The sequence below is a fragment of the Salarias fasciatus genome, chromosome 19 (assembly GCF_902148845.1).
Source record: "Salarias fasciatus chromosome 19, fSalaFa1.1, whole genome shotgun sequence".
Taxonomy (NCBI): domain Eukaryota; kingdom Metazoa; phylum Chordata; class Actinopteri; order Blenniiformes; family Blenniidae; genus Salarias; species Salarias fasciatus.
In genome coordinates, this window is record NC_043763.1 from 7,767,830 (window position 1) to 7,782,722 (window position 14,893).

At 41.1% G+C, this 14,893-nt stretch overlaps 1 long non-coding RNA gene across 1 annotated transcript; it reads right to left on the reverse strand.

Annotated features, from left to right (window-relative positions):
* Positions 1-11,133: 11,133 nt before the first annotated feature.
* LOC115406906 (uncharacterized) lies at positions 11,134-14,293 on the reverse strand. Its single transcript, XR_003933578.1, has 3 exons — positions 14,165-14,293; positions 12,503-12,677; positions 11,134-11,577 (listed from the first exon to the last, which is right to left on the reverse strand). It is a non-coding gene; the product is annotated as an uncharacterized LOC115406906 (long non-coding RNA).
* Between the last annotated feature and the right edge of the window lie 600 nt (positions 14,294-14,893).

Below are 14,893 nucleotides of genomic sequence, written 5' to 3' on the forward strand. Positions count from 1 at the left end.
ACTTTCTCAATTAGGGTCATTAGAGGGAGTCCCTAAGTGCCCCAGTCACACATGGCTGCAAACCAGGCCCACTCTGGCTCCGAGGAAAGACGGCGAGCACAACAGCACAAAAGGGGCCACATCAGCGATTTCACCTGAGAGGACGGTCCAGCCACTCGGCCAGTTTCTCTAACAGAAATGTGAGTTCCTCAATCTGAGAGGGCACGCGGGTTTGTGCCGTGCTATAAAAAGCCGTACATCCGGTAAACTGCCTTTTAACGATCACGAGCGGGTAATAGTCGGTTACAGTGTGAATGAAATAATTGGAGGCGGTTTGAAAGCAGCTCTCCGCTCGGTTAAAGGGCAGCAGACTGACAGTTGTGGCAGTTGCTGCATGTTTTAGTGATGTAGAGGACAGCAGACCACAGGATTCATCCCGGTGTGGTGTGATTTTAATGGACGAGACGCAGAGAAACACCTCCTAACCACTGCTCCCTGTCGACCCATCTGTATGAGCCTGTGGGTCTATTATCACTCTGACTCATATGGAAATAGGTATTGGTTCCGTGAATGATATTTTCCTATTTATCACAATAGTCACCCCAAAGACGGACCCATTTCAAATCCAGTAATTGAAAAGAGGGGAGAAGAATTTGAATCTGCGGTCACATCTTTCTTTTCGGTCTCCGGAAATGATTGTGACGTTAACGTATAGCAGATGTTGTTGCTTATTTGACTGCTTATTTGGTTAAACGCTTTAAATGTTGCTCCAAAACATCCGTTTATGGATATGAGGGAAACGAAGCTGACGGGCCAGCATCGTCAGATGCGACCGGCTGTTGGAGGACAGCTGGGACGCTTTTTGTTTGGCCTCCTGACATCTACATGAGGCTCGTGCTCTCAAACTATCAAACATGGACGACGGCACCATGCGAAAGAGCGGGTGTTACTGGTAACGCTGTAGCATCCTCATAGATGATGCTACTACTATTGTTGCTTTAAATTCACAAATACGTTGGCTCTATATTGACTTGCCTTGAATTTTTCAGGCAGACTTAATGTCAGATCTGATTGTTTTTACGTGGCAGCATTTAAAGCACCTTAAAGTATATACGGCATACTTCAGGTTTTTATCTCAGCGGTTGTAAGGATTTAGCATAAACGCTTTGTTTCTCCCAGCTCTGATTTGCAGTGAACACGGCAGTGCACCTGCAATCACTCCAACCATTAACAGGCAGTGTGTTTTTATCTCGAGATAAGGCACGCTGAGAGATTTGGAAGGTGGGAGAACGTTAAAATAATCAGTCATCAACTTTCACATTCAAGAAACAATAAAGCGGGATGACTGCATGAGAGAACAGTCGAGGGAGAGAGAGAGAGGGGGGGAGATTAGCGCGAAAGCTGTTGCCAGGCTCGTTGGTGAAAAGGAGCCTCTCTGCTGTGCAGCTGGGAGCTGTGCAGACTCATCAGGTGAGACTCAGATAGCAAGGCGAGTCAGACAGCAAGGTGCTGAAAGGCGCTAAAGCCCATGCAGAAGAGATGGCACCTCCCTCTGTGCTGTACAAACATTTAAGTGTTTCTTAATACTCCAAGTGTCGAGAAAGAAATGAAGCCGGTGGCCCCTGGTCTTTGATAAAAATTGAGAAGCAGATAGAGGAAATAGATTCTCGAGGCCAAGATGGTGAAGCACTCTTATGTTGTGGGGAACCGAAACAAATGTCAGGTAAATGTGCAAAGACCCGACACGGGCTCTGTATTTATTGAGAGAAAGCAGGAATATCATACAGACGCTGGCTGATAAATTCTCTTACAACACAAATCAGATAGTACCGAGTGAGTGTACTCAGTGCCTTCAGCAGGTTTGTTTGATGAGTTGTCTGGCTTGTAGTGTCTGAAGCCACTCACCTCACTCTCTGTCATAAAGAGGCTGTTTGCACAGAGATCCTCAGACTTACTGCACATCACACTGAAAAGTAGAGCACTCCAAAAGCTCAATGCTGATCTGTTGAGCTCTGTGGCATGTTGGTAAATGGAGGCAAAAAATAATCAGCCAAATCTGTTTGTACAACAACCTGTACACCTGACGATCTGACACAAAAGGAGCACGATTTGTTCAACTGCTATGATTTAAGTTTCCTGAGATATACTCATAGTTCGACAATAATTTAAATCACACATTAAAACAAACACTAAAGATTACCATATTAAAAATAGACAGTCATAATAAGCAGCACTGCCCTCCAGTGGACATTTCAGTCAGGGGGCATAAATCTGGCAATGCATGGCAGAAAAACCTACATCTTTCCTTTGTTTAAAAGGGAGAATATTGATATAATAACCAAAATTTCATAAATAAGACCAATCCATCAAAGCTGTAGTCATCCAAACATGTATTATTGCCAGAGCTTGCCCGTCTATCACTACACACAATCCCCCTCATTGTCTTATCAGTGTTCCGACAGGTGGTCTTACCTGTCTGCGGCTGGGAAGCAGGCAGATATGAAGGGGATGTGCGGGGCAATTAAGCCATAACCGGCTGGCTGTATGGAGGGGACGTTACAAGCAGAGCACCACCTGCTAGATGTAAGGGCCCTTTATCACCAGCTGGCTGGTGTTTTATAGCACTTGTTTTACAGTGGCTGTGATTAGCACAAAAGGTCAGCGGGAAAATGGAGAAGCTGTCTCGTCGTCTGGACGTGTGATACCGGGTTCATATCTGTTAAAACAAGCCGGAGACTGCTGTTGATAACACAGAGGGCCCATCCTGTCTCTGAGCTTCACTCTCCTCACCACTGGCTGGGACTGAATCACATCTCACCATAGGTTATTATGCAGCACCACCAAGTGTCAGACACAATGAATTGCAAAGGCGCCTCAACTAGGCACACAATAACTGTAGTTTTCAGTTTTACAGCCCTATAATGGTGTTTTTGATTAACCAGAACTTTGAGGAGAACTAATTTTTAGGAAATAACTTAAATCCCGCATTCAAGTTGCAAAATTTGTGGCAGGAAAGAGTACTGAAGTTAAGTATCCAAGCACAACTACTGATACGTTGCTCAAACTGTATTGAACTGACATTGATTTATTTTCATCTTTTTTACTTTTTGTTTTTGCGTTGTTTTAATGCACCATGTTTCAATGCAGCATTTCTCTGAAGCATCGGTAAGTCAAAATTACCCAGTACATAGTCAAATAAATAAATGAGAATTCCACTGTTCCATTAAACTGTCATTCTAAGGTTGCGATGTGATTTACTGGGGAAAAATGGACAAACTCACCAAAGACACACACTCTAAAATCAAAGGAAAGCAGTGCCGCCAACTCTCCAGTGAAAATGATTCATGCTTACTTTCATTCTACTTTCAAGTTGCTTTTACAGCCACTCCATGCAAAGCTGAAAGATTCAGTTGAATGTCTGATTAATTTCACATTATAAAATATTGTAGTTGATGGGATATGGGATTCATAGTCAATAAACTATATTTATTACTGACTTGTAAAGTTAATGCAGAACAATTTACTTTACAATGAGCAGGACAGAAGAACTGAGTCTGACCTATGACTCTAATAAAAGGCAGTATGTTAAACTTTGTTCCTGCTTTTTATCAGTAAAGTGCTGGTACTTCCCTGCCAATTTAATCTGATAATGGGAATTTTAGGTGTGTTTCATAAACACAACCTTATCTTTGACTTCATTAGATGTCTACATCTTCTGAATTCTACATGAATCTTTTTTTTTTTTTTTTTTTTTATCTTACCCTACTTTTTCTCATGGGTTAATGACTGTCAACACAGTAAAGTTACCGCAGGACACTAAGGAAAATATAGGAGCCACCTACAAAAGTACTGTGTTCATCACGGTCCACCAAAGAGCCGTGGTGCCCCCCATCCTGTATGATGGTCCAGATTAAAGGCTTATTCTTCTTCGTCTCTGACTGTGACTTTAGCTTTGGCTCTACTATTTTGGAATATTATCTTTGGATAAAGAGCCAATTTTACACATTTGAAAGTTGCTGTCACCCAGAACGTCTCACTGGAGTTCATTCACATAAATATATGACTCAGTCTGCAAATATGGAAAATGACTGGTTAATCATACTGAACAATCTGATTTTACTTACTTGAGCGTGGGACAGCTCCAGTACCATATTACATAGAATTCACAGGGAAACACTTTCTATAGTGCTGGAACAGAAAATAGTTAACCATTAAAGATGCATTTTGCAGTTATAGCAACAGTGATAGACTTTGCAAACAGTATACACGATTTAAAGCACATTTTAAACTGTGACCCTGGGGTGGTTTTGAGTTGCTTTCTTGCTGCTTTGTTATCTCAAACCTGGCAACCCTGCAGGCCATTTTTTTGCTGAAAAAGCTAATTTTTTTTTTAATCAACCAATAAGCACGGAATCATAACAAATTGATTTAACTCGCAATATTTTCACTGATATTCAAGGCACAGTGTTCTATTAATTCAACTTATTTATGTTTATGCCATTAACTCACCTGCATAGCGCCTCAGCTCGAGGACCCCGAAAGGCCCCTGCAGGTGTTTTAGCTGCCCTGCTGAGTGCCTGCATACAATACCTGCTGAGCAGCCTTCACTGTGCCTCACTATAAACAATATGATAAATTGTTCTCTTTGTTTATTTTTGATAAGTTTCCAAACTAAATACTGAAGCCAATCAAAGAAAAATGTTTCTGTCTGTGGCCAAAACTGACCTAACCAAAACAATGTGAACATTTCAGACAGTTTCAGTGACAGATTTCACTTCTATGCGGGCCTCATGTTAGGCACTCCCTGGTTTAGAGCTTCATGTTCACTGACAGAAGGAGCGTTCAGCTGGAATTGTAAGGTACCTCTCTGTAAATAATCATTCGGAACGACATCTTGTCTGTTTTAGGGAGATAACATTTTAGATTGTAAAGTCAAAAAATTAAAACTGTTTTTGAAGAGAAATCAATCATGCAATGACGAATAATCTAAAGATATCTATTATACAGGGGTGAATATGTTTTTGTTTTATAGTTACTATGTGTACTGTTGTTTTTATTTCTTGAGTTTTTATCTCTTGTTGTTCGTACTTTGTTCCTGTGTTTTTATAGTCTCTGAGCAAACAGACAACCCAGCTCGAACAGGCATGAGAAATTATTTTAGGCTATAAAGAAAGCAGTATAGACTGTAGCGGAGCCAGAGTGGGGGCAAGGAGGCGGTCGCCCCAGGGCCCATAAGGTCATAGGGCCCCGTTTCATGTGATGTGTTCACATTTACTCGTAAATAAATTCTTATAATAAAATGTGCAGTGTGTGTGAGAAGGTACACGCGTATGATTGTGGGCTCCAATTTGCCAATTCTTACATTACGACTGTCCATGAATGCATCAGAGCTGTAAGCCAGCGCTGATTGGCTGTGCGGCATGAACGAGTTTTTTCTTCTTTGCTCTTGATCTGAACTCTTTGGAGGGAAGTAAACAGTATGCTAAACACTATGCTAACCGCCAGCGGTACTACCCAAAACCTAACATCGGAGCCACTGGTGAGTCAGTGAAACCTTCAAAAATAGTATCTTTATCAGAATGCTGTGGTCTTAAACACCTGCCTATTTGAATGTGCCTTGTGTTGCCCTCAACTATAAGAGACCGCCGAGTCTATTTTTTTTCCAAATATACGTGAATTCCGAAAGGTATAGTGTCTATATCTATCTGAATATATTGTGTAATTTTAGACTAGCTGTGTTCGTTTTATATTTAAGCTGTATCAAAGATGGTACAGATTTAGCCAGTCAGTTTCTATTTGAGTTTTCAGCACCATGGACAGCGGACGCTCTGAGATTGACAGCTGTCACTCAGGCTGCATTTTTGTGTCTGCGTGCATATGTGTGTATTTGTTCTTCAGAACAAGTTTGTGAAGTGGTCTGTGACTTTATTCTGCTTTCTGAGGCAAATAGGTTTGCTTGGCTCAATAAAAGTGAGCATTAGTGTGTTGTTTGATGGTAGCATGAGGTATTGTTTGAATGGTAAAATTACTATCGTAAGGGCCCGTCGAGAATGCTCCGCCCCCTCTGTACTGAGACCCACGCTCCGCCTCTGAGTATAGAGGATGCTACAGTCAGTGTCTGTATTGATACAACAGACTTTTCCTATACAAATGAATATTTAAAAGTGCATTGAGGAATTAGGAATGAATGAAAAAAATGGAACTATTTAACATTCTATTGTGCAGTATATTCTAATTAATAGGATTGCATGTTAGCTGTGATATGTTTGGACAAGGTGATCCTCTCTGAAGTATGCTCTTCTGAGTGTCAAGAAGTTTCACAATACTTACTCTGTAAATGACTGAGCAGTAAAGGGTTCCAAAGACCTTTGCTCTTCAAATCTGAAAACAACAAATTATTTATGTTTGAAAATGTTATTGAAATGTGCCAAACAATATCACTCTTCACTAGAGTGAATAAGATGATTTCCCATCTTTGTAAAATCTGATGTCAGAAGTCAAAAATTTGCTTTGATCTTTCCACAATCAGCATTTTCCATTCACACTTTTCAGACAAATATTGCAGCATTATTCTATAATGTAATGAAAAAAATAGTTAAAATAGTACTTAGAATCTCTTTGTTGTACCAAAAAAGCAAGATTGTTCAGAGTGTTGAAATAAAACAAATGACTGACTTCCTTTATCACAGCGAATGATTTAGATACAATGTAGCAAATCTTTACCACTAAAACAATAAAGTACATTTTACTGCACTCAAAACTGATCCACATGTGACAGAGTGCGCTGTAAAAATAATCAAAGTGAGTTTGGTTGGAAAAGATACAAAACCAGCTGGGTTAGTCAAAAAGCAACCAATGAGATTCAACTCCATTCTCACACGGTTTCAGCTGCTGAAGGTATAGACTATAGGAACCTGATGAGTCTGACAGTTTCAGTTTTAAAAGTTATACATTTAACTTAACTTTCAAATAACAAAAACAAAACAAGTGCAAACCAAGCAACATGTGGAATCATCTCTTTGTTTAAAGGTCTTTAAATTTGAGGAACTGTTAATCTGTTTGTTTTTACATTTTAAGTAGATTTAGTTTTATTAGGCAGCAAGTGAAATCTGAAAAGATTCGACTACAATTTTTTTGTCCCAAAAACTGACTGAAAAAAACCCCCCACTGCCAACAAATGCGAGATGTTGAAGAGATAATGTGGCAGTGTGGCTAAACGTCAAGGGCTGTTCAGGTTTTTAATCACCTCTAGCAATTTAAAAAACAAGAACAAAAACCATCCATGCTTATTAAGTGCATCCATTTATCACACCCCAGCAGGTCTTGGCAGCTGCAGCCCATCCAAGGTGAAGTCAGGAGGGAGGCAGGACACGCCTTCAACAGGTACATTTGTATTTCATGCATTAAAGCTCATCAATACCTTTAACCTTAAAATAGATTTCTTGACATTTTAAAATGTTCACTGTTATCAGTGTCAACCAGCCAAACTACCAATCAGCCAACTTGAATCAAGTGAATGATGGTTAATACTTTTGAAAAGCTCACAGTTGCAAAGTGACACTGCTTTGCCTCATTTTTCTTTATTTGTAATCCCTCCCAAAAACAAACTAACACTGAAGTTCCATACAAAGGTAGGCAGAAGCTGTTTATTTCCAGGCTACATTTACACCATTTTATGACTTCTCCATGGGCTAACTTGAAGAAAAGTGGTCATTCACTGACACAAACTTGATTCCAAAGATTATGCCATTTTATTTCAGATGCACAAATCTAACATTTAAGCCATTTTGCTGATTTAGTTGTCATAGCAGATTACAAGTTTATATAAAGAAGAATTTTTCTTCAAAAGTTATGGGCATCTAAAGAAAAGCACAAATGGAAGTTGCCATTAGTATCAGTGTTCAAGAAGTAATAGTTATTACTGTTGTGTTTAGAATAACTGCAGGGAATTGTCCCTATTAAAGCACTGAAACACAGCAAGTGTTTGCATTTCTTACTATTGTGGGCATCTAACCCACTCAGACTGAGGGACCTTATCATCCTGGAGGGTAAAAAAACTCAACTTACTGGACAAACTCTGGTCCAAACTATGCTTAGAGTTGTGTCATGGTTCCAGTAAAGGTTCTGGTTAAACTGGAGTAGATAGCTATCTTCTGCGTCTGGAGATGAATAAAAGTCAACATATTGACCCTAAGAATGAAAACTTAACGCGCGCGCGTGTGTGTGTGTGTGTGTGTGTGTCCGTCCGTCCGTCCGTCCGTCCGTCCATCCCAGTTTTTACATACAGGTGTGTTGCTACAGCTGATTGCATACTACTGTATCTGGAGAACTTGTGCAGCCCTGAAAATGGACATCTTTATTCCTGAAACAAAGAAATGAAGATTAAGAGTTTGACTACAATCAAGGTAAGACAGTATTTATTTTAATATGTCAACAGGAAATGAATGCAAGTCAGCAAAATGTAACCATATGGCATCAAAACAATGTGTGTGTGATGTGTGTTTGTCCGTATATATATATATATATATATAATCTGAAAGAGTACTTTTGTACGGTTTCTAAATCTTAGCTTCAAAACCCAAACTCTCTGACGTTACTGGCTTCATTCAAATCCTGCGATGTCTTTTCCCAGGCTGAGTGTAGAATATCAGCGTTTCTGCCGCCTGCATCTTTATTGACACAACTGTCGAGACACACAAAGGGGCTGCTTCAGTTTGTGTGGGAAGGGGTGACTCATGATGAGCAGCAGAAGGAGCACAAAGGTGTCGGTGAGGAGTGGCTTTACAGGGAAACCCGATTAATCACAAGATTTTTTCGATGAACTTAGGTATTTTGTTATCCCAAAACAAAAAATGAAAACAAAAGTCCACATTTCTTTCTGTTTGATCACACACTGAAAACCCGTCTCGAGTCAAACCAGGTCAATGGAGTCTGAGCACAATCATGCATTGAGGAGCATCTTTGAATTCTAATCAGCAGGAGGCAATTAAAAAGCTCCTTGGTTCTCCTCCCTTCATTTTTCCAGCAGCCATGTTCTGCTAATGGCTTTGGATCATGGCTAAGCCTTACTGCAAATGGCTCTTAATCCAGTGGGCCTGCGTTTGGTTACCTGGGGGAAATACTATCCAGGCTCCCTGCAACCCCCACTGCAGGCTTCCAGATTAGTCCAATATATATTAATCCCTCCATTTATCTTTGTCAACTAAGGGCCAAAAATAATTTGAGAGCGAGTAAATAAAAGCCGGTGCAATAAGAGAGGCATGGCTGCGACGGAAAGCAGGTGCTCGCCACCTCATACAGCTCGTCACCGGGATTGGCTCTCTAATGAGGCTCTCCGCACGGTAAATATGGCTCCGCTCATTTTGCTCATCAACATTTCATGGGTGAGGTGATTATCCTTTTCAAGCAAACACGGGATGTTTCAGAGTTTCTAAAATGGGAAAATAGTCATCAAAAACATATGACGCCTCCCTTCCCGAGTGTTTGCTCAGGAGATGAAAAGAATGGGAGAAAAATTATGAAAAACGGGGCTATTGAGGATAAAATTCAAGTCCATTCCTGCAGGAAATAGAGCAGAGAGGTTAATAATCTGGGTGGGAATTGAAGGAATATCCCACCTTTTTATTAGCTAAACTTTAATACTTGAAACTCCTTCTCTTGTGAGCTGTGTGCACCGAGTAGCTGCACCCTGCAGGACACGTCTAAACTCTGACATTTACTGTTGGGCGGGCGACCAATAAACACAGAAGCAGAGTTTATCAGCAAAGGAATGTGTGTGATGTTTTGCCAAAAAGGTTCAAATATGATTTCAACCTGATTTCAGGTGGTTATTGGCTTTAAGCCTTTTTAAAAGAAGCAGTAAAGGAATCAGAGGTATAAAGTCTGTGACTGTGCTGCTGGGATATATCCCTCTGTCCAGCCAGTGGATCTCATTACAGTACGGGCAGCCCCGCAGTTTATACAGATACACCATCAAAGGTTGGGATACCTGTGTAAAAAGACCTCATGAGGATCAAGAATGCCGCTGGACTTTGCTTTTCACATTTCGTAGGCTTCAAATTGATCGATGTTGAAAACAGGTAATAAGTTTAGTTAGCTTGCCTGCATTTGTTGACTGATTATATTCCTAAATGTTACTTCAAATGTTGCTATTCTAAGTTTGAATCCCTGGTTTGAATCAAGGATTGTGAGCATTTCGATTTAGCTGTACTGTGTTCACACAGTGCGGTTAACTAACAGGCTTTGTCCACTTTCCATCATTCAGGTTCGAGATATTTCATATATTCGATATCCAACTCATTAAATCTTGTTTCATTAAAAATTGGAGCAAACAAACAAACAAAGACAAATATTTTCAGTAGATCTGGGACGTCTGCCATAAACCTGCTACAGAGGTATTTGAAGACTGGATCGTTTGTGTTTTAAAGGCACAGTACACAATATTAGTTGTCAGAGACCAAATGAAATCGGCAAAATGTTTTAAAAAATGTGGCCCAATCAGTAATATCTGTCATATATATCGCAGTGAGAGTGGTATTTGTTTAAGATGAAAGTTGAAATGAATCCCTAAACCCAGAAGATCATGTAAAGGTAAAGGTATTCAGTCAAATTTAGGATTTTATGTTCAATACGATGGAAGAATGTGATTAAGTGTGCTGAAAAACTGAGAATGTTTTGTGATGAGCCAAAATGGCAAAACATCAGAATAATCCCCCTTTTTTTCAACAATGGAGCTAAAATTTCAGTTTCTCTCTCAGGTTTCTAAGAAAATGACCAGTCCCCCTCCTTGGAAACGAATTCCCTCAAAATCTTTTTGTTTGTTTTTTTGTGCCTTCAAAGTATTTATTTTCCGAACCGTGATTTATAAGCTACCATCTGCTGGTGGGCAACGCTCAGCTGGATTATTTACCCAAAGAAAATATGGCGGTGAAAAATTCATGCCTGCGTGTGAGTCTGACCCCTGGTCATCTCCTGTCTCTCCCACCTCCGGGATGAGAAAAGCCCCTCAGAGCTGATGAGTGAAGGGGGTTGGAGGACGAGGCCGGCCAGACAGTCGTCTCCCTGCAGCCCGACACATCCTGAACTCCTTTTTGTTCACCACATGGCACACACTGAGCAATACAGCATGTTTATTACAGAAAAAAAAAACACACAATCATTTAAACTCAGACAAAAAGAAAATAAACATTTACAAGAAAGACTGTCAATGTGAAGTTTTTACTTAGGTTAAAAAAGTATTACTGTACGTTTTGAGTCTGACAATAACTATTTTGCCAGTTTAAGTAGTGATTCAGTGCAAGAATACAGGTGCAGATCATGCATAACCTGAATACCACCTAAATGTCATTTTAAATAAATTTCTTGAAATGAAATTATCTCAATAATTTAACAATTACTATAGTCAATAATGATTATTGCTGAAAGTAGAATGTAAAGTCATATGGCCACATGGCTATGAAAAGCAAGATGAAGAAATATTTCGTATTTAAAACTTGATAGTTTGAATATTAAATAGATATCAGCAGCAGCTTTAGTCTTCATCACTTTGGGGTTTCTCCTCAAAGTTCATCTCATGGTCCAGCCTTGGCCCCTCTGGATCTGTTGATGGATACAATATCAGTACAATATCACTTCTAAGCCACTTTATCCAGTTTAGGGACGTGGTGGACACTTGACATGTTGCCAATCGATCACAGGACAACATTCACTGGCAACCGGAAATCAAGAAATGATTCATTTGAAATGATAAATTGTGTTCTCTTTAGTTACTTTTGTAGCTTTTTAATTTCTTTTTCTGTATATTTGCTGGTCATACAGGTCAATTATGTTTCACAAATCTGCATTTTGCCCACGATGGCCTCTTGTTTTTATGCATTTACAAGGAAAAATCCATGCTGTGCTTTGGATGCTGTGAGAGGACCCAGTCAGAAACGTGACTCTGTGCTTCTGCGTTTCCCAGTAACAATAAACAGCCTCCGTGTTCAGCCACATTTCCCTCCTTCCTAAAGGCAGAAGGCTTGCAGCGAGCTCAGGGACCTCCGACTAGCAATAACTGTCAAGTTCATAAGGAAGTCAAATATTCAGTGTGAGGAGTGAAAAGTGGGCCCGTGCATCTGCCTGGCCGGGTGGGGGTGGGGGGGGTTCAGCCTGCCAACAGATTTAAGTGGCCACTGAAGCCTGCGTGACATGCTCTGTGTATTCCATATGAAAGCAGTATTTCCATAATGCTGGTCTAAATAGTCATAAATCACAAGAAGACTCCAGCTTTTATTTGGGAGGCCAGACCTGGGCAGGAAACTGTTTGCTGCATTCAACCCCCCCAAGAAAAACAACCAAAAACTGCCCTGATTGACACGATACAGTGTCACCGTATGCAGATACATACAAAGACCTCAAAGTTCAAGATCAACCCCTCAACGTCCTCTGGGAAGGAAATCTGCCACCAGTTAGAGCAGAGGGCTTAGTGAGTGATCCTTTCTCCCCCCCCCCCACAGATGAGAAAGTTAATAGGTTATATCCTCACCTTCAGCTGGGATTGCCATTTCCTCTCCTCTTGACCTGTACATCAGATGGCCGACTCTTACAGGAGTCGAGGTGAAGAAGAACAAATACGAACGGCGGAGTCTGGAAGGTCGGGCTCGTCTGCGCCGGCTGTGGGACCGAGGCCGCACACACTCCGCTCCTCTCCGCCTGCCAGCCTGCCAGGAAAGATTGGAAAAGTCATCATGGAGCCGTGGGCCGGGCTTTAAACACGGGTGGTCAGCGCCGCACAATGTCTCCAAACAAATGGCTTTACATGATGTGATCACTATCTGATGCGCTGCGAGGGAGGGCCGGCGCAACATAAATGGCACTTTCCTGTTGAGAGAGAAATCGCGGGTGATGTAAGAGCACCGCGTTTCAGGGTGGCCAGGGAAAACAGACGGACAGGCCTGTGTTTGTCTGCCGCCCAGGCACCCAGCCGGAGACCAGGCCGACCTTTCTGTATTCACAAAGTCAGTCATAAAGTTTTTTTTGAGGGTGAATGATAGAAGTAGATTTGCCGCTTCCTTCGCGCATGCTGACTAACAGGGTCAGTCAGTGTGCTGTCAGGGAGAAGAGGAGGTGGTGGTGGTGGGGGGGTGGGGGGGTGGGGGGGGATGTCTGTCAAGTTAAAGTAACTGCAACGTGCTGCAGGAATTACCATGAAACACATCCACGCTGTGCAGTATGTCACTTTGCCATTTGGACCTAAAACAGAACAATTACCAGACTAATTTATGCATTTGGATCATTTGTCACTGGAGACTCGTGCCAGGAAAACACGGAGCAGCTTGCATATGACTGTCATAAATATAATGTTTAGAGCTGGCTCCAGTTCATTTTCCTTTGAATACGACCCTTGCTACAAGATTGACACAATTAACAACAGAAAGTGAGCAGTGGAGTTGGCTTAGTGCGACCAATTCTTCTTATTATTTTTTTTGTAGATCATATGATTTGTAGGCAGGGGAGGCCACAACTCCTGCCCAACATGCCCAGTGCCGTGTGGCGCAGCATATTTAACCGCTGATGTAAACCGCTTCCATATGGCACGGCGACGTGGAGCGGAGTGACCACTAGAGGGCGCAACAGGCACACCACTGATCACATGATCGCACACAGGCCTGTTGGCTTGCTTTCCACCCCCCCAACTAATATTCCATGATAAGTCTATAATGACCCCGTGACCTCCAGGGTGAATCCGACCCTCATCAGTGGAGGTTCATAAGTGTGAAATTTAATTTAAGTTGGTACAGATAGTAGAAAAATAGATATCAATCCCATATTTAAACTGATAAAATTATCATTAGTGTTTGAGACTTTTTATTATTTTTTTTTATGTTAATAAATATAATGTGGGTTTAGATACAGTATATTGATGTTGTTGTAACAGATGATAATAATAATAGTAATAATAATAATATAATAATAATAATAATAATAATAATGAGGAGATATATTTTCAAAATACATATTTAACAATTTTTTAATAGCTATTGTATGTAAGATTTTTTTAGATTGCTAGCATACCCTCAAAATTGCGTTGAAATTGTGTTATTTTGTCGAAAAATATATATTATTATACAATAAATCATTCGCTGTTTTAACTATCAAATAAACTGCATGTTTCTCTCCTCCTTGGGGAAGAATCCGTGTCTCTCACCTGCAGCCACATGTTGCCCCCCCTCCTCCAGCTGGACAGCCCTCTATAAAGACACGGCCCGCCGCCTGCTCTTCGTGGTTCACGTCCCTGACCGTTGGTCCCCGGGTCAGACCACCGGTCTCTGAGGAGGATTGTCCTTACCTCTCTCCCCTTTAAAACAACAGCAGTGGCCCGGTCAGAGCTCTCTCTCTCTCTCGCTCTCGCTCACTTTTTTTTTTTTTCCCTTAACATTTCCTCAAGATGGCTACCAGCAGCTGCAGGTAGAGGACTAATCACAGCTGGTGGAACATTAACACTGTCTGCCTGTTCTCAAGCTTTGGTAAAGTTGTATTTTCTTCTCTCTTTCACATCTAAAGAGCCTTGGCTAAATACACAAATTACAGTCTGGATGGTCAACATAAAAGCTTAATGAGAGGACTTGACAACTTCACTCAGATTTGTATGTTCTGCTGACCTGCAAGTTGGTTTTTACTGCAAGATGGCCACTTGTATTTTTGGGTGCCAGTATGACTCTCTGTGTCTGCCTGTCTCACACATGTGGACGCGTACACACACACACACATGCAGACATAGACAAATATGTTCGCCCTGCTCTCTCTTATTTTTGGAGGCGCAGCGAGGTCTCCTGCCAAATACAGCTTTATACTGCCTGGCCTCAAGTCCAAATGGCTCTGCAACAGTTAAGAAACCTCCCGGGCCCACAAAGACCAAAAAGAAACAGAGGAAAAA